This window comes from Zosterops lateralis (assembly GCF_965231275.1).
Source record: "Zosterops lateralis genome assembly, chromosome: 6".
NCBI lineage: Eukaryota > Metazoa > Chordata > Aves > Passeriformes > Zosteropidae > Zosterops > Zosterops lateralis.
Window position 1 is genome coordinate 33468240 of NC_139761.1, and position 22644 is coordinate 33490883.

The 22644-nt window shown below is 38.6% G+C and overlaps 1 protein-coding gene and 1 long non-coding RNA gene across 3 annotated transcripts in view; both read left to right on the forward strand.

The window, feature by feature from the left end:
• RAD51B (RAD51 paralog B) overlaps nucleotides 1-22644 on the forward strand; it is a 341877-nt gene that overhangs the window by 89862 nt on the left and 229371 nt on the right. The window lies entirely within an intron of this gene.
• On the forward strand, nucleotides 10156-20569 carry LOC310910782. The gene is made up of 3 exons (XR_014590398.1): nucleotides 10156-10175; nucleotides 18132-18193; nucleotides 20522-20569. It is a non-coding gene; the product is annotated as an uncharacterized lncRNA (long non-coding RNA).

Below are 22644 nucleotides of genomic sequence, written 5' to 3' on the forward strand. Positions count from 1 at the left end.
AGTTTGTTTTATAAAAGTCCATTCTCAGCTTCAAGCTGTGCATACTGTTTTGCTTTCATGGGGTTACTTGTGACTTCCAAGATAATTTAGATGTTTGTCGTCCAAGGTTAATTCATTCCTTTACATGATTTGTATGTTTTCTTTCTTTTTTTCTTTTTTTTTGCCTCTCTTGGTAGAAATACCAACACCACACCTGTGAAAGCCCCACCACTGCCACCTTGCTATATAAAGCTTCACCTTCCTGTATGAGCAGATAGTAAAATGGGAAGAAGTCTGAGCATCCTAACTTACAGTAATACATTGTTTTTAAGAGCACCAATATAGCTCCTAGTATACTTTTTGTGACCAAGTTGACCATCAGATACTGTATACATTTTATTCTTCAGCTTAGGCATTGAGGTTGTTTTCAGTTCCTTTCTTCTAAAATGGGAGATACCTATCCATAAATAACAGTTGTCCGCTAAATTGGTCCTTGGAAGGATGATACAGATAGTAAAACACTGTCTGCAACTGCCATTTCCTTTCCTCAGTTTCAAATAAGCCAAGTAATGAACTTAATTGTTGTGGGATTTTTCTTGGCAGTACATTTACATTACCCTTTACTGTAAATCATCTCAGATCTTTGCTATACTTTTATATATCAAAAGATTGCAAGCCTTAAGCATTTAGAAGCTGAGGCAGAAGCCTTAAAAAATAGTCATTGCTTAAAAACAATTGAAAAAACTATTCTATTCTCACTTTTTCAATATTGCCATCTTTTTGTAGGTTTTTAGACATTTGTATTTTCCATATTTCCAGGTAAAAAACTGTGTTATGAGTGTTATGATTCAAATAGGATCCACATATCAGGAAAAGTGCCAAGCATCAAAGGTTCAACATTAAATGAGAACTGTCATGATGATTTCTAAATTAATTATTTATTTCTTTAATGAAACTGTGTTTCAGTTTCTTATAGTTGTTTATATATGACCATACTTTGTTAATATTTTCTAATAAATGTTTAGTATTTTTATTCGCTCTAGTTCCTGCATAATTTTTACCACTGCTTTCAGAAATATTTACTTTTTTTCCCCCCCGACTTAGTGTTTGACATACTTAGTAAACAAAAAATTTCTGTTTTAAATCTGCTGATTATTACTTTTTTTGCTCTGTGGTCTTTCTGCTTAGATATTAGCAAGTTGTATTGACCTTATCTTTTCCAGTCACACTTTTTAAAAAAAGAAGTAATAGATTCTGTAAATCATGGGAGAACAGCAATTAAAACATGGAGTTCTTCAATTTGATGTTTTCAGTTACTTCCCAGCCAGACAATGTATTTGGAACTAGGACTGACATTGCTTGTCCTGAATTTTTCCTCCTACTCCATTTATGCAGAAGAATTCCCATCTGCTTCCTAAATATTATCTGAAATAATATTTTCTAATTGTTTTAGAAAATGGTAGGACCAGAAGATACAGAAAATAAGGTCATGTGCATTTTTAATGGTGGATTTCACTTAAATGCAGGTATTTAGTAGTTACAATACTTGTATACATTAGTGTTTTAAGTATGACTTTGTTGTTTTTAACTAAGAATCTGGGGATATTGTAGCTCACAAGATTCTCTATGTAATTCCAAACTAAAAGTATAAAGCTCAAAGAAACCATAGCTTCAGTAGTTGTCCTTGTGATTCAATGTGTATGTCAAAGCAAAACAGAACATTTCTACTAATTCCCAAAACATAATATCCAAATCATCTCACTTGCTCTTCAAATCAGGCATTTTATTGTCTTTGTCTAATAACACAGTGTACACTGCTAAATAGAAGTCAACAATTATCATGCAGGTAACTCTTCTGTAATCCAGAATGTGAAGGAAGCTGACACTCTCTCTGCTGCTGCTGTGCCTATTTTGCCCCAGCATCCCTGAGTGTGAGCTTGTGTGTGTGTCTGGTGCTGGGGGGCTGCTGTAAAGCACACTGCAGATAAAGAGAACTTCACCCTGTTCTGAGTTTTTCTCACTCACAGAGGTGCCACCCACATACTCCTTTAAAGTCTTTGGTGTGTATCACTAGAATGCTTCTCTGAAATTTGTGTTCAGTCAGACAGAGGTCAGTATGCCCTGTCTGAAACCTGGGTTTACGCCCCTTTGGCAGTTTTAATAAAAGACTCATCTTTTGTCATGTTGGTTTGCTGTGGCAAACCTGTAACAAACTAGGTAAGACTGGAATGCATACTTGTTTTGTCACTTGAATTGACTTCTCTGCACAATAGTTCTGAGTAGATGTGCCATTTTCCCATGTTCCAGGGGCTATTTATATTTTGCTTACCAGCAGTCAGTACACTGCTAATGACAGCTGTGAACGTGACTACAGGCAGAAGCCTCATAAACCTGAGTAACTGATAGGAGATTGCTTTAGACTTCCAATGCTGTAAATTTTCCAAATGATGTTTTCTGAGTTTAGAATGCATGAACAAGTGTTCCCCTATCTGTCTAAAGATTTTTTCTGAAGACTATTGTGTAGTTCTGGAAACACATGTAGATATATCACTGATCTGTATCCTGGTGGGAGGGAATTATGCCTCAAATCTCAAGCAGAGAGGACAGTGCTCAAGGCCACTTGACTACCAGTGTACCATGTACCAATCTCTTCTGAAACATTTTGACCAAAACTGTGTAAGGTCTTTTAAATAAGGAATTGTTGTTGGAAACTGCCGCTTAAAATGCCTGATTTACATTAACTACCTGTAGCAGACTGGTTTAAATGAGGATATTGTGTTGTGCTAGCTGAGGAGGAGAGGGGAAAAGAGGAAGTGGCCTATTCTTTCATTTGACTATGAGTTCTAAGAAAGGAGTGAAGGTAACTGTGTGACAGCTCTCATCGCTCAGCAGGTTGCAAAGTACTGGGCATTAGACTGCCAAACTCAATGTCTGTGCATACAGTGCTCATAAGAGGCCATAGATTACTGTGAACTCTGTCCTACTAGTGAAAGTTCAGGTACTGGTCATTGCTAGAAGCAAGATCACAGATTAGGTGGTCAGTGGCCTGGGTTATCCTGTTTCTGTGGTGCCAAGGGTCATGAAGAAATATCAGTCAAGAAAACGAAGAGTCGTCACTGCTTTACAGGTCAGATTTTGGTACGCAGCTGTATTTGTTTGTCTTCTTGAGCATCAGTCCTGCCTTCTTTATGCCATTTGAAATGTGGAATTTAGATGATGCAAGGTAGCAGGTTTTAATTTCTCAAGGGTTTTGCTTATTTTTAAAAGCCAAGTTTTTTTCAAGTTTTGTTTCCTTTTCCCAGGTTGTTTGCTGGGGACTTAATGGAACATTGCTATGTGCAGCAGAGGAATTCACATTAAACAGCATTCATTTTCACATTTAGGCTGGAAAGGATTTCTTGAGATCATCTAGTCCAATGCCAAACTTCCTGCATCATCCAAACATTAAGCTATAAATAGACTGATATGGGCCAAATTTATTATCAGTCAGTTCTGTAATGCGTTTTTAAATCAGTCTTTACACTAGGCTTTTCAACACACACACAGTAAAGTAAGCTATAATAGTAATAATTGCAAAAACTTTTTAGAAATTATTTTTGAGGCATCACACCCACTTGAGCAGTCTTTTATTTGATGTACTTGCTCAAATGTACTTAGATTGACTAAACAAAAACAAGATGTTTAGTATATCAGTGACAAATGGCCAGTACAAATTATTTTGTGTAGGAATTTGATATTAACAAGGAAAAATTTTCTGGCTGAATTGTGACAGCATATCAGAATTTACATGTGCAAAACCTCTCCATGTTTCACTCCAGGGTTCTTTGTTCTGCCGGTGAGCCTCAGTTTATTTCTGCTTTGTTAAATACCTTCCTCTTGCAATACGGGTCCAAAACATGCTTTAGGAGATCAATGTAGTAACTTGGGTATAAGTTTGATATTAGTATTGAGGTTTCCAGCACATATTTATCCATGATGCCTCCTTGCTTGTGGATTTGAAATTTTCAGTAGTGATCTTGGGATAGTCTAGTCTGCCCAATTAAATATATACATTATGAATGCTTTTTCTGTTGTGCGATTATGGATTAGAGGCATCACTTCTGGTTTGTGTGCCAGTCTTTGCTCATCAGCTTAAGTAGACATGTTACAAGTTTTTGGATTTGAAGTCTTTTAGTGGAGAGGATTTTTCAGTCTGCTATTTGTTGCAGATCTCTTTTCATAGTGTTATTTGTCATCTTCATCACTGGTCAGCTACTGACAAGGAGGAGGGAATGGTAATGCAAATGGCAGAAGCAGTAAGGGGCTGCTCCTTTTGGCTGTGGTGTGGCCTAATCAATTGAAGCCAGCTTAAAGACTGCAGCCAAACTGAAACACTTGCTGTCAAACACAGAGATGCTTCTATGAAAATACAGAAAGTAATGGATGTCACTTAAGCACTAGAGTCTCTTTCCCATTCCCTGTTTAGATAATTTAGATAATTTAGATAACTGCTGAAGGATACAGGCTTTTGGTTTGATCTATAGGCTTCTTACTCCAGTACCTTTCAGTATCTAGACGCCAGTTTGTACAATGTACAGTTGTGTATTTCACCCTTGCATTTGTGCTCACTGGAGGAATCTCCTGGAGGTTTGCTGCATTGTTGCAGACAGTGCCTAAGATTGCAGACGTGATTCCTGATCAATGGGAAGAGAGTAAGTTAGAAAATATTTGGTCTACATGTGAGGACTGGCACCTGCAGTTGCAGTGTTGTTAGTAGTCAATATAGGCAATGTCATTGCAATAAAGCATGTAAAAGAAAGAAGTCAGCTTTGTAGACAGCCTTACAGCTAATGTTTGAAGACTAACCACAGATACTGTGTGCTGAAAGCTGATCACTTCCTGTGATAGTTTATGTTTTAATGTGTATCAAACAATAGCAAAGGCGATGGTTCTACCACAAGAACACTGTGAGCTCTCAGACATTCTTACAGACCATCCAAAAGAAACAAATTTGGTATTTGCTCTTTGTGGTGGTTCCTGATGCTGTTTGCCAAATGCTGCCCTATTCCAGACCATGGTTTGGGAATCAGCACTACACAGAGTCATTGAGAAAATGTTAGGAAGACAGTGAGCCTAAGTAGGATGCATTTGACCTTTGTGTCATCAAAGACCAGGGAAGTTCCTAGATGGCCATATGCATTGGCCCCCAGTTGCTCTGCTGATCTGAATGCAGCCCCTGTCTTTCAAATTTGACAGCTATTAGACTATGCTATATAATTTGTAACTTCCCTATACACGGGTGAGCTGAACACCCATTCCTTTTGTTCTCATTTGGAACGAAGTTGAATCCTTTGGTAGAGACTAAATGGGAGTGTCAAAGATAGTCACTTCCTGCACTGCCATTGGTTAATGCTCCTGAGGGATTCTTTCCTGCAGATCATTATTTCAGAATCAGATATAAAAAACCTTTTTCTTTCCTCCTGCCCTGCCTGCTTCTCTCTCAGCCTTTTCTAAAAAATGCCTGGCACTTCGCAAGTTGGGTTGGCTTTGCACATTAAACCTTCCTATTTGTAGCTACCTGCTCTCAGAAGGGTGGGTGAGTAGGAGAGAGGGTGAGCAGAATTACAAATACACCTACCCTTGTGTAGAGCTGGCCTCAGGCTAAAACAAAGGGCTTGGGAGATTTGAGACCTCCTGGATGACTCCTGGATTCTTTTCCTATTGTGTCATTTCCTTTCAGCAGTGTTTGAACCTTCAAGCTCACCTGGGTGTGTTTGAAGGCAGCCAGACCAGTATTGGGAAAGAGAAATTAGACACTTAGCCTTGGCAAAAATTAACTCCCATGGCTTGTTTATATGTCTTTGTCATGCACTTATTGTCCCTTGTTTGCTCACTTCTAAGGAAGTTCTTTCTGGCATTTTATCAGGTTTTTAGGAATTGGAGCAAGTGCAGAATTAAATCATAAGATATGGATGCAGAGGAGGGGTTTTGTCTCTTTTTCTTTTTCCTAGTGGCTTAAAAACATAATAAATAGGTTTTGTGTAGTGTTTCTTGCTATGAGCCTGCTTGAGAAGCCCCTAATCTTGTCTTCCAAACTGATAACCTTCTTGCCCTCTGCAGGGTGAGGAGGACTGGGTAAATTGCTCTGCTCTGTGTGTAATGTGTGCTGAGCCCTGCAGAAAGGTAACTGCTATCTCCCCACGCCAGTACAGACATGTCAGGGCAAATAACCCCAAGAACAACAAGCCTGGCTATTTCAGTGTTGTGCTCCCTGACAGAAAATGGTGAAAGGTGTCATCTTGAATCCACAAATTCTCTCAATTATTTCAATACGTATTAAAAAGAGAGTCTTTTCCAAGGTGACTTTAAACTAGGGCCTTTTGCTTTGTCTTCTTTTATGTACACATAGTGCTTTGTAATACATTGGTGCCTGCTTAACAAAGCAGTGCTTGACAACCAATAAAAAGAAGCAATTCACAGCTGTTGAAGGATACTTAATCATATAGGAGTGAGGCTTGATTTTTGTGATTTAAAGACTATTTTATAGAGATTATATTGGAAGCAGGATTTTGGTCTGTGTCAAAGCACTCCAAATTGACTTGACTTTACAGTAAAGTTCACCTTATCTACTGCTGCATGTGCCGTGATCTTTTTCTCTAAGATTTCCCATAAAAATGTGTCAAGAGAACTCAGTTGTACCTAGGCTGCATTTCCAAGGAACAAAGGGGGATAATATACTAGTCCTTTCACCCAGTGCTCTGCTTCTCTGACACACCTTTTTGTAGCTTCTGTGTTCACTGTACCTAGAAAAAAAGTAAATTCCTGGACAATTTTCTCATCTTATCCCCTTTGCAGTGGCTTCAGTGCTTATCTGGTCTTCTGCTGAGCCATTGTATGCACTAGCACGAGAAGAAAGTACATGTAGCAAAACAAGTGGTTAATTTTCTGTGGGGTTAGCATGCTGAAATGGCTTAGTGCAGGGTTCAGTGAGCAGGGAAGTTTATATGAGCAAGTGGAAACATTTGAGGAGGGATCATGGGAAAATGATCTCCAGCATTTAGAGAGTCCTGAAAGTTGAATTGATTCCTGATGTGCCTGTTGATGCTGCTATCAAAAATGCTATTTTGAGATTTCATAATCCTGTGTGAGTTTAGTGGACTTATTGAAACTGCAGTCCAGAAGTCCTGTTCTGTTTTGAAAAGTATAATCTTCCAGATGGTATCTTCTTGATTTCTTGCATATTACTATTTTAATTTCATTATTGCTGACATTTTTCAGACGCTGTCAGAGAATTTGGATGACTTGTAGCTGTAATCTAAGATATTAATAACTACAGGTAGTTCTGGTATTTGCTGTGGAGCTAATTAAAAAGCTGGATATTAGTTCCCTTCACTGTGCTGTGCTTCACAGCCCCTTCAATGCCAGCCTAAGGGTTTGTGTTGTCATGCAGTAAAATAGTTTACTGAAATAATCAAGGCTAAAAATAACCTTCTGAAAAAACTTGGCATGAGACAATAGGGAGTAGCTGAAGGTAAGGCTGGCAATTTTTAAGCCTGCTTTGCTGCTGAAACAGAAGCATTATGTAACTGCCCTGAGAGTGAGGACTCCCATCCACAAATGCCAAAAGCACTGTGGCAATCTTTGTGGTGTCTTCATCCAGTGCTTACTGGTGTCATCTAAAAGGCCACTTCTGTGATGCACTTCTCCCCTTGTGGGTTCAGTTTGGTTGGTGCAGCTCTCTCAGGGGCTACCTGTGAGCTGGTTCAAGAAACATAAATGAATCTTAAAAGTCTGTGTAGAAACGAGTTAGTTTAAATTCTGACCACTGTCCCAGCTTGACATGTGGTGCTGCAGAAGCAGTGCTGATATGAGCTGCTCAAGCTGTCAGTGCTGTATAGGGAAGCACCTGTGGAAGTATTGCCTGAGCCTCTGAGGGTCTTTGATAAATGAGAAAGTCCTAAATTGCTGGAAGCATATATTAAACCTTGGAAGTATTAACAGCATAGATGTAAATTTGGCTACAAATTTACAAAAATGGTATATTTTTACTGTATTTTTTCCATTTACTGCCTATAATATAGATAAGAAATTCTGGCAGCCAAAATGCTATATATCCAATTTTACTTAGGTCTAACATAAGCTTTCTGTTAAAGAATATTTTAGCATGATGATGTGGACACACAGAGGAACTGCAAAGTGTTGGACAAGCCACATCTTAATCTGTAATGTGCAGCTCAGGCTCTCATGTCCCCATTCAATGTGGACAATCATTTGGCATCAGACTTTGGGCATAGTGGACGCAGAAAAAGGAGCAGTGAACTTTGCAAGGGACCTTAAAATTATCTTCTTCCATGGCCTTTGCCATGGGCAGGGACATCTTCCTGTGGACCAGTATGCTTAAAACCCCATCCAGCCCAGCCTTGAACACTTCCAGGGATGAGGTATCCACAGCTTCTCTGTGCAACCTGTTCCAGCCCTCACCACCCTCACAGTAAAGAGTTTCTTCCTTATATCCAATCTAAACCTACCCTCTCTCAGTTTAAAGCCCTTCCCCCTTGTCCAGTCACTACATGCTCTCATAAAAAGTCTCTTTCCAGCTCTCTTGTAGCCTCCCTTTAAGTACTGGAAGGTGCTGCAAGGTCTCTCTGGAGCCTTCTCTTCATCAGGCTGAACAGCTCCAACTCTCAGCCTGTCTTCATAGGAGAGGTGTTCCAGCTCTCATATCTTCATGGCCTACCTCTGGTTTGCTCTGGCAGATCAGAAATTAAAAGACAGCTAACTGAAATTAAGTGTTTCAGTTGTTAGGGTGGAAAAACAGACTTTCACTAAAACCTCTTCTTTCACATTTGAAAAGTAATTATTTTGAATTGCTTTTTTAATTAAAAAATCATGTTTCCTTAAGTGCTGTAATTATTCTGTGTCCAAATTCTGCACTTGGCAAAAGTAACATTTCCCATGAGCATGGGTGTTAGTTGTGTTTTATCCATGTCTTGGTAACGTGGCCTGCTACATTTTCTGGGAATTTCATGTGTTTGTAGCATTTTAATTTCTGCCCCAAACTGTGCTGTGATGTTTGTGACTGTAAGTATGCAGTGCATTGGCTTCAGCTTCGTTTCACAGCCGTTTCTATGGATTTGTGTTTGTTTAAAATAGTTAAGATTGACTCAACATATTACTCTGAAAATTATTAACAGTTAGTCTATAGGCCATTACATCATGAGGAAACCAAAGCACACTTGGAGAGCACTTTTTTTCTCTCAGGATTGCTGAAATACAAAATACAGCTTTTCAGCAGTGCATGTAATATTTACTAGCAGTGCTAGAAGAAAAGAAACAATACAGGGGAAATGCAATGCTGAGAAAAACTTCATTTTTTAATAGAAAAAAGCTGTTTGTATCTCTGAATACAGATTTTTATTAAAAATTAGTAGTGTTAAAATGGGATAAAGCTGTGCTTCAGAATTTTGTGAACTGCTCATAACCTTTCCGTATTGCTGTTTTCTAGCATTTTCTATGTAAGAATTATTAATATTTTGTGTGTATCTGATTCTGGAGTCAGTGCGTGTCATTGAATGCTCGTGCTTAATATTTCATTAATACAGCTTAATATGATTGCTCAGTTAATATTCATAGAGTACATGAAACGGAAACATTGATTTAATAATAATTGCAAATTTTATTGCTTTTTCTATTGCTTTCCACTTCCACATTGGCTTTCTACATCTAGTTTAGATAAGCATGTGGTGGGATGAGCTTCTCTTGCAGTTAAGTGTCTTCCATGTCTCTTAGAACTCAAAATTGCTTTTATGCAGGTCAATTTTTAGAGACATCTGTGAATAAGTAATTGGCAAATGATGCCCTTTAATTGAAATAGTAAGTAAAAATACCTTAAGCCTCTAGAAGCTGAGCTTTTTTGATAGTATTGCATTTATTACTATTCCAGGTCCAGTTGAATCAGCTGTGATACACATTTGTTCTGAGTAACTATCTCTTGAAGAAAAAGGTCTGTTAAGTTTAGAAATCAAAATCTTTTCTATTACACTAAATGAATTGCTACTTTCTGCTTGCCAGAGGCACTGCTTCAAAACAAAAGCAATCCAACTCACAGGGAGTTAAAATATTTTAGTCCTAAGTCATCACATCTGGCTGTGGAGTGACCTCAGCCTTCTCCTGCTCTGAATCATTGTTGAGAGCTCACATGGTCTAAATGGACTGAGGTAGGTTTCAGTCCCAGAAACTGTTTGTCTTTTCAGGTGTCCTGGCTAAATCGGTACAACCTTGACATTGTTAGAAAGGGCACGGCTACACCCAGTTACTGTAAGTGTAGTAGCAGATTAACCACTCTAACTACTTTCATGTGTGTAATATTCCTAATCTTGATCAGGTGGCCATGTTACTTTTCTCCTGTGGCACGTAGGCAGAGCTTGATTGTAGTTTTAATCCTGAAACTGTTTTTATGGTAGTAGGCAGACAAAAAAAAAGAAAAAAGGAAAAAGGTATTGCATACAATGTTGAGAGGGTTAGGCTGCAGTTATGGGAAAAACCACAAACAATATATTTGAATTAAAGGAAGTTATTAAAGTGATTCTTCAAGAAATGTCTGAGAGCAGTGCTTTTCATACTTACTCAAGTTAATGTGAGCATGATGCACTCTGTCTGAGAAAACCAGCACAGTTTCTGGCAGTAATGTGTCAGAGAAGAGATTTTAGAAACAAAGAAGTTTTCCTGGCTGATGTTTCTTGCATTGAGAACCAAAACCATAAGTTGTGCAATTACAAAACTTACTGGTGAAAAAGCTATTAACACCTTCCCTTACTGTTACCCATTAGGGTGTGAAGGAGAACTTGTTTCCTTTTAAAAGCAGAAAGGTTTCTCCTGGTACTTTTGAGTTGCAGTAATCCTAGTTAGGCTGTTTCGAGTTTGCTAAGAGTATATTTTGGTTTTATTTGTTTTTCTTTCTGTTTTGCCAGTGAAGAAGAGCTTAAGAAATTCATTGGTACTTCCTTAGTTGCTTCCAGCTCTTTGTTTTCTTCTACAGGTTTGTGGTACTCTTGCCTCTAAGTCTTGTTGTCTCTGAAAGAGAGTAACAGTTTCTTGAACAGGTTGTTGTTTTTTTTTTTTTAGGTAGCTTTCCTGAGCTTATGTTTTCTTGTAATGGGAATGTCCTCTACTCTCCCTTACTTACACTGTCACTCACTCCATGACCTCACTCCAAAATATATTCAGGACCTCTAAGAGACGATCTAACAAGCAGTGTTAAGGGCTAGTGAAAGAGTACGTTGTAATGTGTCATGAATATATTAGCTGAGTAGCTCTGTACTGTGTTAAGTTTGGCAATAAAACGATGGTTTTATCATGCTTATAGTTTAGAAGAATAAACATGAAGCCTTCAATTTAGAAAATAATGGAGATCAAATACAGTAGCAGTTGCCATTGGAGCTGCATCCACAAGTTGCTTCTGTTGCGTGGAACAACTATCTTATGTTCTCCTGCTTTATACTTATACTTTCTTAATACTTTGTGATATCTGACATTAAATGATGTTAATGTCATTAAGCTACTGAATGCTGTTACCAACACCTTTTTCATGTGACTTACTCTGTTCTGTATGTAAAGTGGTTTTTTTTTTTTTTTTTTAAGACATAATCTGTTTGGGAGGAATACTGTTTGTATTAAGAGATGTCTAGGAGAGAATCTTTATAAATACTTCTGTGTAAGACAATGTTGTGATTTAACCCCAGCCATCAGCCAAGCCCCACGCAGCCACTCGCTCACTCCCCCACTAGTGGGATCAGGGAGAGAATCAGAAAGGTAAAAGCCAGAAAACCCCTGGATTGAGATAGACAGTTTAAAAGGGAAAGCAAAAGCTGTGCACACCAGCAAAGCAAAACAAGGAATGAATTCAGTGCTTCCCATGGGCAGGGAGGTGTTCAGCCATCTCCAGGAGAGCTGGGCACCATCAGCTGTAATGGTGACTTAGGAAGACAAACACCATCACTCCAAATGTACCCCCTTCTTCTTTCTTCCCCCCACTTTATATACTGAGCATGATGTCACATGGTCTGCAATGTCCCTTTGGTCACTTGGGGTCACTGCCCTGGCTGTGTCCCCTCCCAACCTCCCATGCACCCCCAGCTTCCTCACCAGTGTGGCCATAGGAAAAGCAGAAAAGGCCTTGGCTCTGTGTAAGCCCTGCTCAGCAATAACAAAAACATCTCTATGTTGTTAACTCTCTGTTCAGCATATATCCAAAACATAGTCCTATACTAGCCACTGTGAAGAAAATAAACTCTAATCCAGCTGAAACCAGCACAGACATTCCTAAGCCTGAAATCGTCAAACAAATTACCACAAGAGCTATAGCCATACTGTGGCTCTCATGGCCCTGTCACTTCCACAATAAATGGACAGTAAGGAACAATAGAGAGAAATGGGAACACATCAGGATAAAAATTATCACTGTATAAACACTTCTACACTCAGCAGGGCCTGAAGAGACCACAGTGTCAGCCAGTCAAGAGGCTGTGCTACAGTGCTGGTGCAGAAGTGCCTAATGCCCTCTGTCCCAGTCCATTAGCTTAATATATTTGCAGTGTTGAGTGGGTATTTCTGGGAAGGAAATCTGCATTGAAGTGCAGTAATGCAGATTATAAATTGTTTTCATTGAGCCTTCCATAACCAACTCTTACACAGCGTTTAGTGCTGGAGATAGTAAAGATAAAAGCTTTATGTTTATAAACAAAATATCTGGATTGTGCTTTTTGCAAGGTATTCATTGTCATTAATATTTAAGAAAATTGTCCTATATATTTAGTCAGTTAAATAAGAGAGCCTTTGGAGCAGAGAGGTGGAGCAGACCAACAAGTAAAATTCCATCTGTTTGGCTTCTCAAATAGCAGATCTATTTAATGCAGTCCATGTGTTCAGCATTTCTTGCCTTTAGCTGGTAGAGTTTTTATACTGGGGAAGCAATGATTTGCAAATAATTATTATTTTGCAATTCAGAACTAAGATGTATGTGTGGAGTTAGATAGAACTCATTGCCTTTGCACAGGGAACAGAAACTGTAATATTGCAGGTTACTAGTTTTGGTTTGATTTCATTGCTCATTTACTCAATAACCCTCTTTGTACATACATTTCATGCATGAATGAAAGTGTGAACAGAACCAAAAGCAGGTGTTGGGTTACGGAGGGGAAAGTTAAAACAATGTAAGCTATTCATTCATTATTTGAGTTATTTGAAGTTGTTCCATAAGATAGAAGTTAAAGTAGAGAACAGCAAAATCCAGCTTCATCTAGAGCATTGGTCTCAGCCTTGCTTCAAACCTGCATGATAAACAGGTGTTCACAGGAGATGAATTCTATCTTCTATTAATTTTTAGCTTATTTAGAGTCTGATTCTGCCCCTTTTGTAGTGCCTTATTCAAGCGTTAAAACTAACTATGGGTACTTTCCATAAGCTTCTGTGTAATGTAACTATTTGGCATTCAAAATACTCCTCAGGACTGTGAAATTGGGTCCATTGGTGTTGTAGGAGAGGAATAACAGCTCATAGACTTGTGCCTGTAAATGTCAATGATGGATAAGCATGACAAGCCAGTAAATGGATTTGATGTCTTTGCTTGTCCAGTACTAACTGTTCTATATGGAAATACATGACATGAGAGGTCATTCAGTTTGTTCTGTGTTGTTTGTAACACCCCTTCAGCTTGTTCAGTGAACGAATGTGGCAGAGTGAACCTCTTCAGCCAATGACAATGTGGGAAATAAATAAGTAAAATTTGCCCTGATACCTGTGACTACAACTTGGATAGGAACTTCATTAGTACCATTTAACCCAACTAACAGCATTCCTTTTTTCTCCCCCTTTTCTTTTTGTGGAAGGGGATGTGTTTAAAGTGTGAGTTTGGCCAGAAATTGGTCTAAAACTGATATTAGTTTATATATCATTTTGGAAATCAGATATGCTTGTTCTACTTTCAGAAATAAGTTTTTATGTAGATTAGTTCAGGGGGACAAGGAGACCTTTAAGAAAGCAATACATTTAAACTGTTTCTCTTTCATGAATTAATGTTTCATTTTCAAGTGAAAAATTGTTTCATGACTGGTATGATGTCAGAGATGTGACTTTGTGTAAAATTTACAGCCTGATAGTATTAAAAAGGCCACCTGACACATGGATTTGTAAATTGGGTGTGTTAGCTGGGAATCATAAAGGAAAAAATGAGGCAACCTTCTCCTGTTACTTATCCCTTTGGTTTTCTGGCAGAAACAGTAGTTTTAAGATACAGCTAGGCTGAAGAGGAGGCAAGCCATCTTTTCCAAGGAATAGCTTTTAGATTCTGAGAAGTACACCTACTTAATGATGTGAAGAGAGGAATAATTCTCTACATTTAATATAACTTCCCAGTATAAAATTACATTTAAGGGATTGTTTGGAAAGCTGGTTAAGAGTGTAGCATATTATTTTTTAAAATCCAGTTTCTATGTGCTCTGATTTCCATGACACTATTCTTTAGGGACAGCACATTTGTTATAGGAGGCTAAATTGTTTCCTTTTGCAAAGCCTTACAGGCTCTGAAATACCCACTGGCTGCTGTCCAGAAAGAAAGATTTGTGGGTTCTGCCCAATGTCTGCAAATGTGTGATGATATTTATATCCATTGAGTTGTTTTCACTGTAGCTAGATCTGGTAAAATGCTTGTGGCTTTACTGCAACTGAGAGACTTCTGGTAAAGACTGAGAACTTTGAAATTAAGTTTTGTGCATGAAGAGATGTTCTGACATCCACTGCATCCGTGATTTCTGGGTGGGAAAGAGGATCAGCCTAGTTACACATCAGCCTTCGCAGAGAGGGGCAAAGTCAGCAAACCTTTCAAGAAAAAAGTAAAACTTCAATTTTTTTTGAAAACACTAAGACTGCTTAAGTGTGGACAAAAGCAAAATACTGTCTCAACTGCAAGTTCAAAAGTGATTCACAATTTTTTTATAGTTAGAGTCCTTAAAGTCCAGTTCATTCTGCACAGCTGTAAGTTGTGTTGATTCAAAAGTCTTTCACATTGGGACTTCTGAAAGAAAAAAGCTGCCTTTTTCTTCTTATATTTTTCTAAACTGGTGAGAACAAAAAGAAGGGCAGATGTTTCACTTTTGTGTATACTTTCATGTCTTCTTTCTCTTTTCCTCTGCAAAAAGCTTCCACTAAGAAGGGAAAAAAGACCGTGACAAAAATCTCTTTGTTCTGGGAAGCATTTCCAAGCATAAAAACAATGTGATACTTTTATTAAAAAAAAATTGCTTAAATTGTTCATGATTCACTTGATCCTCATTGGAAATATTTTCATGCTATTTACCACTTCCTCCAGATACACTTTAATTGAATGTTCTTTCAGATATTTCCATATGGTGTTCCCTTTCCTTTTTCCTTCCTTTCCCACTTGATATAGCTTTCATAAAGAGAGGATGGTCATGGCCCCTTGAAACTTTGACACCTTTGAGTTTGAAAATCCCCAGTGTAATCAGTAGATAAGGGTACTGAGCAGGCCTGACCTTGTTCCTGGCTTTGCCCTATGTTTTCTGTGCAATCTTAAATGGTCAGTCCATCTGCGGGTTTCCTACTTTCTGAAACAAGACGTATGGCTACCTTAATATTTCCCGATTTCTGTTTTTATTTGAAGTTAATGAAGTCTGACTTTGAGATCCTTAGAAAGATGTTTGTATATGGAAATACTTTTCTTCGAATATTTTCTTCTAACTTAACACTTTTCAAATGGATTTATGGCATTAGGTCTAGGAATAAGTTGTATTAGCTGAAGCATGTGTAGCATAAGACTTACTGGCTCAGTTCAATATGTGTGACTGTAACTGGCTGAAGATCCAAGTACTAGTGAAAGGATGTGGTAAATTTTCCTTGGAGCTGGCAAAAGTTCCTACATTTGGAACTTGTAAAAACAACTAGGTTGGTCTACTGGAAAACATACTGCAGAGAAGACAGTGCTTTATCAGTAGAAAAATGGGCTGGTGTTTCCTCTAGGCCTGTGTAGAGCTGGTGAAGTTGTAAATGATAGTTATTCTAATTAGCCTTTATTTTGTCCATTTTGTTGGATGTGGCCTACAGTATGACTGAAGCCCTCTGTCTCGTGCCAGTGAGAATGGCGATTGACATTTCCTTGTTAGTTTCTCTTGTTAAGTGCAGAGTTAGACTTCCAAGGGTGTAGCTAAGAAAATACTGATTTAATTTTTTTTTCCAGATGAGTTGCAAGCATCTGACAGCAGGGTGGAATAGAAAAGTTACCTTGATTGTGTAACTCCAGCCTTTGGCTGTGCAACCCTGAGAACACTGGAGCAATAGATGAGTGCTGTGTGCTGTTGACTAGATAATGTTGTTTTTAGGCTCTGGACTGTAGACTGGCTTTCACACAAGGCGATGGCATGGTGCTTTCCCACACTTGCAACATCACTGGTTTTCCAGCTGTACAACATTTGTGTACAGAATGTAAAATACAGCTGGAATGGTCTCTGCTGAGGTCAGCTGGGCACTGCCCCATCAGCAGTGTCTGTCAGCCTGTGTGCACAGTGCCATGCAGTCATTATGGAATGTATACCACAGGTTTGTGGCTAGTACTTTCTTTCAGCTGCAGATTCATAAGCTGCCCCTCTCCAACTTGAGTTTCTGGGACATCCTCTTGCAGCAAGTGTGGCTGAGAGGGCATCTAGTGGCATGGGGAACCGGGAGGCTGACCCCATCTCACAAAGGGTTTCGAGTGGACTCGGGTCAGATGCATGACAGTGGTCAGATGTACAAGTGCAGATGGGCACAAGTGTGATTGACTCAGGGTGGTACCTGGAAAATGTGGATATTTGTGCTTTAAAGCCCTCAGGCTGAGAGCTTGCTGAGGGGGCTGCTCCAGAGGTCTGTGTGCACCTGTGGCATTTGCAATGAGGCCTTTGGAGACCCTGGTTTTGTTTAACTCCGGAGCTAGAAGGGTTTTTTCTTCATTTACGTGCAGATACAAGTAGTAAAACTTTGATGTAGAAATGGATTTATTCCAATTAAATCTCCTAGGAAGTTTGTCATGCAGTTAAAGCTACTTTCTTTTGCTTGATAGCATTGAATTAAGTATTCTGGAAAGAAAGGATTTCAAGGTCTGAACTGTTGACCACTGGAGTTCTCTGTGCTGCTGGCCTAGGAAAACATTTCCAAGACAATACCTGAGATTTTATGTCTCAGTTTAGTATTGTACTGGAGGGGGTGGTGTTATGTAAGGATAAGTGTTTAAAAAAGTGTTTCTACTTTTGTCAATCTTGTGTAATCCAGGACCCGTTCATACTACTGATTACTACGTCTCATCAGTTTTGACCTGGGAGGAAGTGGGTGAATAAAATGAATAGTAGAACAGTTCACAACTATTTTTGTGGCAAAACTTGCTGGTATTAGTTGTTTTGGGGAGACTGCAAGCCTCAATGCAGTCTATACTATACCAAAAATAAAGGTGAAGCATCATTATTGTTAGAAGTAGAATGGATTAATACTGAGTTAAGTGAATTTGTGATACATATGCCTATGTAGGTAGAGTTTCAAAGGGCTAGAAAATAAAGGAAAAAATATTGTGAGGTGATGTTTTCATCGCTGTAGCAGGAGCAGATCTGTGCTCCTGTGAAGGGTGGTGTGGATGTGTGGTCCTTCTCTCCTTCTGTTGTCATAGTGCTGTGTCACTGAGCCCCAGCTTCCCAAACCTCATCACATGTAAGTAATACCTTTTAGGTAGCGAGTGCATTACATCTGATCCTGCCAAGGGATCAGAAAATTCACTGGTCATTTTTTACCTGGAGCTTTGGAAAACAAATATTCTGGTGTCACACAGTGCAATAATGCCACTCTTTGATGTTTGTACTAGCTGCTTTTCCTTTTTAATAATCAGAGCAGGAGGAAATGTGTGAAATTAGCTGCATGGCAGAAGGAATTCATTAAAGCGAGTAAATTGAATTCTGCTCAAGTTTCAAGCTTCTGGGTTGGAGTCAAAAAGCAGTAATCATCTTCTAGCTGTTTTTAGTTATTTATTTTGTGGCAGTTTCCTTGTCCATGAAACTGGTATTTACTGTGGCTTAGCCCAAGAAAATGAGCAATGCTGGCTTTAAGCAGTGTAAATATCAACAAATACCTTTTTGTTGTAGGATCTGATGTGTTTGTCAAGTCCAAAGGAGGAGAGAGTGAACGAATCATGATGTTACACTGGGTCTGTATGGCACAACTTTTTTTATTTCAGATTTCCATGACTACACAGTATCGCCCAGTATCTCTGTTTCCTCCAAGAAATAATGTTCCCTTGTATCTCTTCCCTGTAACTCTAAAGGAATCCTGGGAAGGGACAGATTCCAAGCCCATGCAGTTTACTGAACTACTTAGCTGAGGTTAGTTTGAGCTTTACCCTCCACATATTTTGGTCCTTATCTACTAGGACGTGGTCATTTTTTTACATAGGAATGGAAGGCTGATTACTGAAGGCTAAGTTACATTTATTTAGTTCTTCTTTAACATGTGTGTACCTGAGGCTGATGAATAAAGGGAGTGGCTTGAAAAAGCAGATGTTAGTGTAGCAGATAAAGACTTGTGTTACTGATGACTGAAAAGTGCATTTATACTGATTCCAGAAGCAAGGGTCAGAAAAACTTAAATATTTTTCTGTCCATTATTGAAAATAAAAAAACAGGTAAAGAAAATGTTGTCCAGAAATCAGTTGAGGTCTGGCATATTCAAAACCACATGCCATTAGCAGATTCCAAAGGGAATAGCTAGAGATGCCCTCCAACATCCCTAGGTTAATGACTGTAGTGAGTAAGGAAGTTTAAGAGGAATAGCTCAGCCACCTTCTAAAGTATCACATGCTCTCCTGCTGCCACTATCAGGGACAGGGTGCTGGATTAGATAAACCATTGCTCTGATACAACTGTGAAGAGGGATTTCTTCCTTATCCGCAGCCAGCAGTAGGCTGCTGAATTGCATTGGAGCTCTCTGCATCAATGTTCACTGAAAGTCTTTTGAAGCAGGACAAGTGTGTCGAGTGTGTTGTCCGTCTGTTCATTTGGAGTTGTGCAGTGTAGGATGTACAGCATAGTCTTGATTTGTGAATGGAGTTTATGGGCACTAACATAACACAAATGATATTGGTGGTCTGCAGATCTGGGTGCTGGGCTGCTGCAAGGATCAGTGTGGTGGGAGCAGGATCTACTGCAGACGTTAGTGGACCTGAGAGGGAAGAGTGAAGAGTCTGGTTGTAACCATTAAAGTGCTGTTTTGAAATTACAGTCCTGGATCCTGCTCAGACTGGCATTCTGTGCAAATGGACATGTCTGTAATTTACATGTATATATAAGCTGGTTCAAAAAGAATAGAGGCCAGAGATGGACAGAAGGGCACAGAGAGTCCAGATTACATCTCAAAGTCATATTTTCACTAGGAGAATATTTTCATTTTGAAGAGGGAGTCGTAAGTTTGAATCCAACTAATGTAGGCAGATGCTTTGATCAGCTCCCGGGACAGACATCTGCCTTCTGGGCTGTGCACAGGGATCAGTACCTGCTGCTGCACTGGGATTACTTGACTGAGACCCACAGAGGATTACCAGCAGCCTGAACAATCTATAAACCACATTGTCTCATTCTGGTTTTGTGTTAGATTTGAGCACAGTGATTGGGCAGTTTTTTCTGAGGTAAATAAAAATGATAAAATAAATCTCCAAAGTACAGTTCATTGTAGAAGAATAAATAATTTCTCTGTAGATAATTTTGGTTTCTTACTGTCTATTGTCCTACCTCCTATGCTTTGTTATTTAAAGAAGATATGCAGTTACTTCTTTAAATCTTTCATCACTCTCTTCAGTCATTAAAACTTTTTCCTTTCTTTTAGAACTTTTTTCGTAACAAGTTCTCACTATCCTTTTCAGAATACCCAGGGGCTGGTTTCACTCTCTGTTTAAAGGCAGCTTCCTTTATGACGTAGTCATTCTGAAGTGCTGGCATTGCTGGATATCAGGTCATGAATTTGCAAAATAATCAGGAGAGAGTGAATGGGGCTGGGACACTGTTTGCAAGAGCAGTCTCCACACAAATACTTGGTAGGAAAGTATGGTGAGACCATAGATCTTGGAACAGAGTTTTAGAGAGGATTACATGGTTTAAAGTCAGTTTTTATAAAGAAGAGTGAAGCCAAGGCTCAGACTAATTGCTATGGTTAAAGTATTTATTGTAGGGTATTTTTTTATACAGATTATTGTTAAAGTTGCCAAATTTTCTTTTCTTATGTTGTCCTTGCTGTAAAAGATATGGCTTTTGGCGTTTTGTGATAAGCATTTGGGAAACATGCACGTACTTGAAAAGCAGCTTTCTTCTGAACCTAGGTGTTGTTATACTTCAGTGATGTTATAGAACTTGCGTTTATGCTCAAGAGTCAAAATATCCAGGTGTTAAAAAATATAAAATGTCTATTTATTTTAGGTTGTAATTCCATAATGTCTTTAATTGAAGAGCTTTACTGGAAAAATCAGTGCCATTCTCTCTTTTCACAGGTTGCTCATGTTTTCTCTGCCTTCAAGAGAATAGTGCTGTTGATCTTCCATTTGACATCGGCATCACATTACACTCATGTAAAATGTTATAGAAACAGTAGAAATCCAACCTACAGGAAGCCTATGGAACTAGGTTTCTTTTTTGGAATGAAAGACTTTTAGAAATTAAGATACCAGTATAATAGCTCTTGGCATGCTCTGTATTTTAATCCAAAGCAGTTTCCTTAACTACTACTTGAGCAACTTCAGACGCTAAAACAGTTTTTGAAAGTGCTCTCTCTTTCCAGCTGGTGACAATGATTACACTGGACTTACCCTGTTTGTAGCAACCACAGATAACATGTGTGGTTTGTTAAAATCAAGAAATCCCCATCCTTAATTTATGCACATATGCTTTAAGGGATATACAAGCCCCACAGAACAGGGCAGGAGGCAGAGAACTGTTCAGTGACTTTCCTCTACCCTTCTTTTACAGAGCACTGCTCAATGTGTGTGTTGGCAGAGATTCAACACCTTGGTCTTGCTGAGGTTTTGTTTTTAATGGGGTTTTCTGGGTTCTGGTGTTTTGTTTTTTTTTTTTCCTGTTCTTCAGAACCCTGCCAAGTTTTATGATATCTGTGTTGCTTTGTCCACTGGTTAAAAATTGTATAGCAGCTACGTCTGATGACTTCAGAAAAGCTGTGCATGTCACAACCCAGTTGTGTAGTATTCCTGTGTAAGTTGATTTTTAAAATGTTTAGGCTGACTGATCAGTCATTAAATCTTCCAGTCTTGCCCAGTGAGATTTGGAGAAACTAGAAGCTCTTTTTGCAAGCAGAAAAAAACCCCAGTGCAGATGTGAATGCTATTTTTTCTTTATTGAAATCAGACAAATATATTATCTCTCAGGACATTAGCAATATATTTTTCACCTCTCCTTTGGAATTAATAGCTTCAAAGCAAAACTTCTGCTTTTGAAACATGTGACCTTAACAGTCTGATTCTGATCAATTTTCTTTCATTTATTAATCTCATATAGATTTAGTTAAATTAATATTTTTGTTAGAATGCTTAGTGTTCTTGTATAAGTTTTGGTTTGTGAAAGGAAAGCCATGGAGAACTCACAAAATTATTTGTCTAAATTCTTTTTTGCAAAATTATAAGATACTTAGCAAGTTCTTAAAACTAACTAAATAAATAAATTCTATTTTAATATACATTCCCTGAAATGGGAAAAAGAGTACTATTCAGCTTGCTTTTGTGTAATTGCTCAGGATAATCTATAATTCTGATATCCAATCGTGAACCCCTTTTTAACTTAGAGTTCAGAATGAAAACATTCCAGGTTGCTAGGGAAAAGCAAGTCTGCCTTCACCTTATGGCTTCCTTTAAAGGTATTTGTGTTTGAAAAGTCTGCATGTATTAAATGTGAAATTAAATGTATATACTGTAGTGTTTGGCTCTTTTTCAGCCAGATAACCTTTGAAACGTGATTCCTCAATGTAGAAAACCTGCCATTAAGCATTGTTGTTAATTTATTAATAAAGTTTTATTTAAAAAGCCCTTTCACTTTTCACAACTCTTACTAGAACTAATTTAAGGCTGGTAGCAGTGTCCTAGCTTGAGTCCTGCATGTAGTAGTTGGCTCACCTTTCTGTTGAGCCTGTTATGCTAAGATGAATTTTTTTTTTCAGCTAATAACTTCATATAATGTCAGTTTAAGATTTTAGGATCAGATCTACCCAGAAAAAGAAATCAGTGGTATGAATTTCATGTGCCCCTTTGTGGCTGCAGATCTGATATTCACAGGAGGGTGAATTATCAGGATGGGGAATGGTAAAGTCACAGCTGGTCCCAAGGGCTGAAATCTCTGCTTTCTTTACCTGTAACAGAATGACAGACTCAGAGAGGCATTGCAAACTTTTCCTCTCCCTTATATAGACTTGCTTTTATCGACTTTTGAAATTGTGACCAGTTCCGTAGGAGGGCGAGGTTTAGTCTTCAGTTTTGTTTGGTCCTTCGCCTGCTGAAAGCCGCTAACAAGAGCAGTGCTTGGTGCCAACTGCAGTGTTTTGTTTTCTTTTTCTGTGATCCCAAGAAATGTCTAGTACAAACCAGACCATGACCACCCACTCATTTCACAT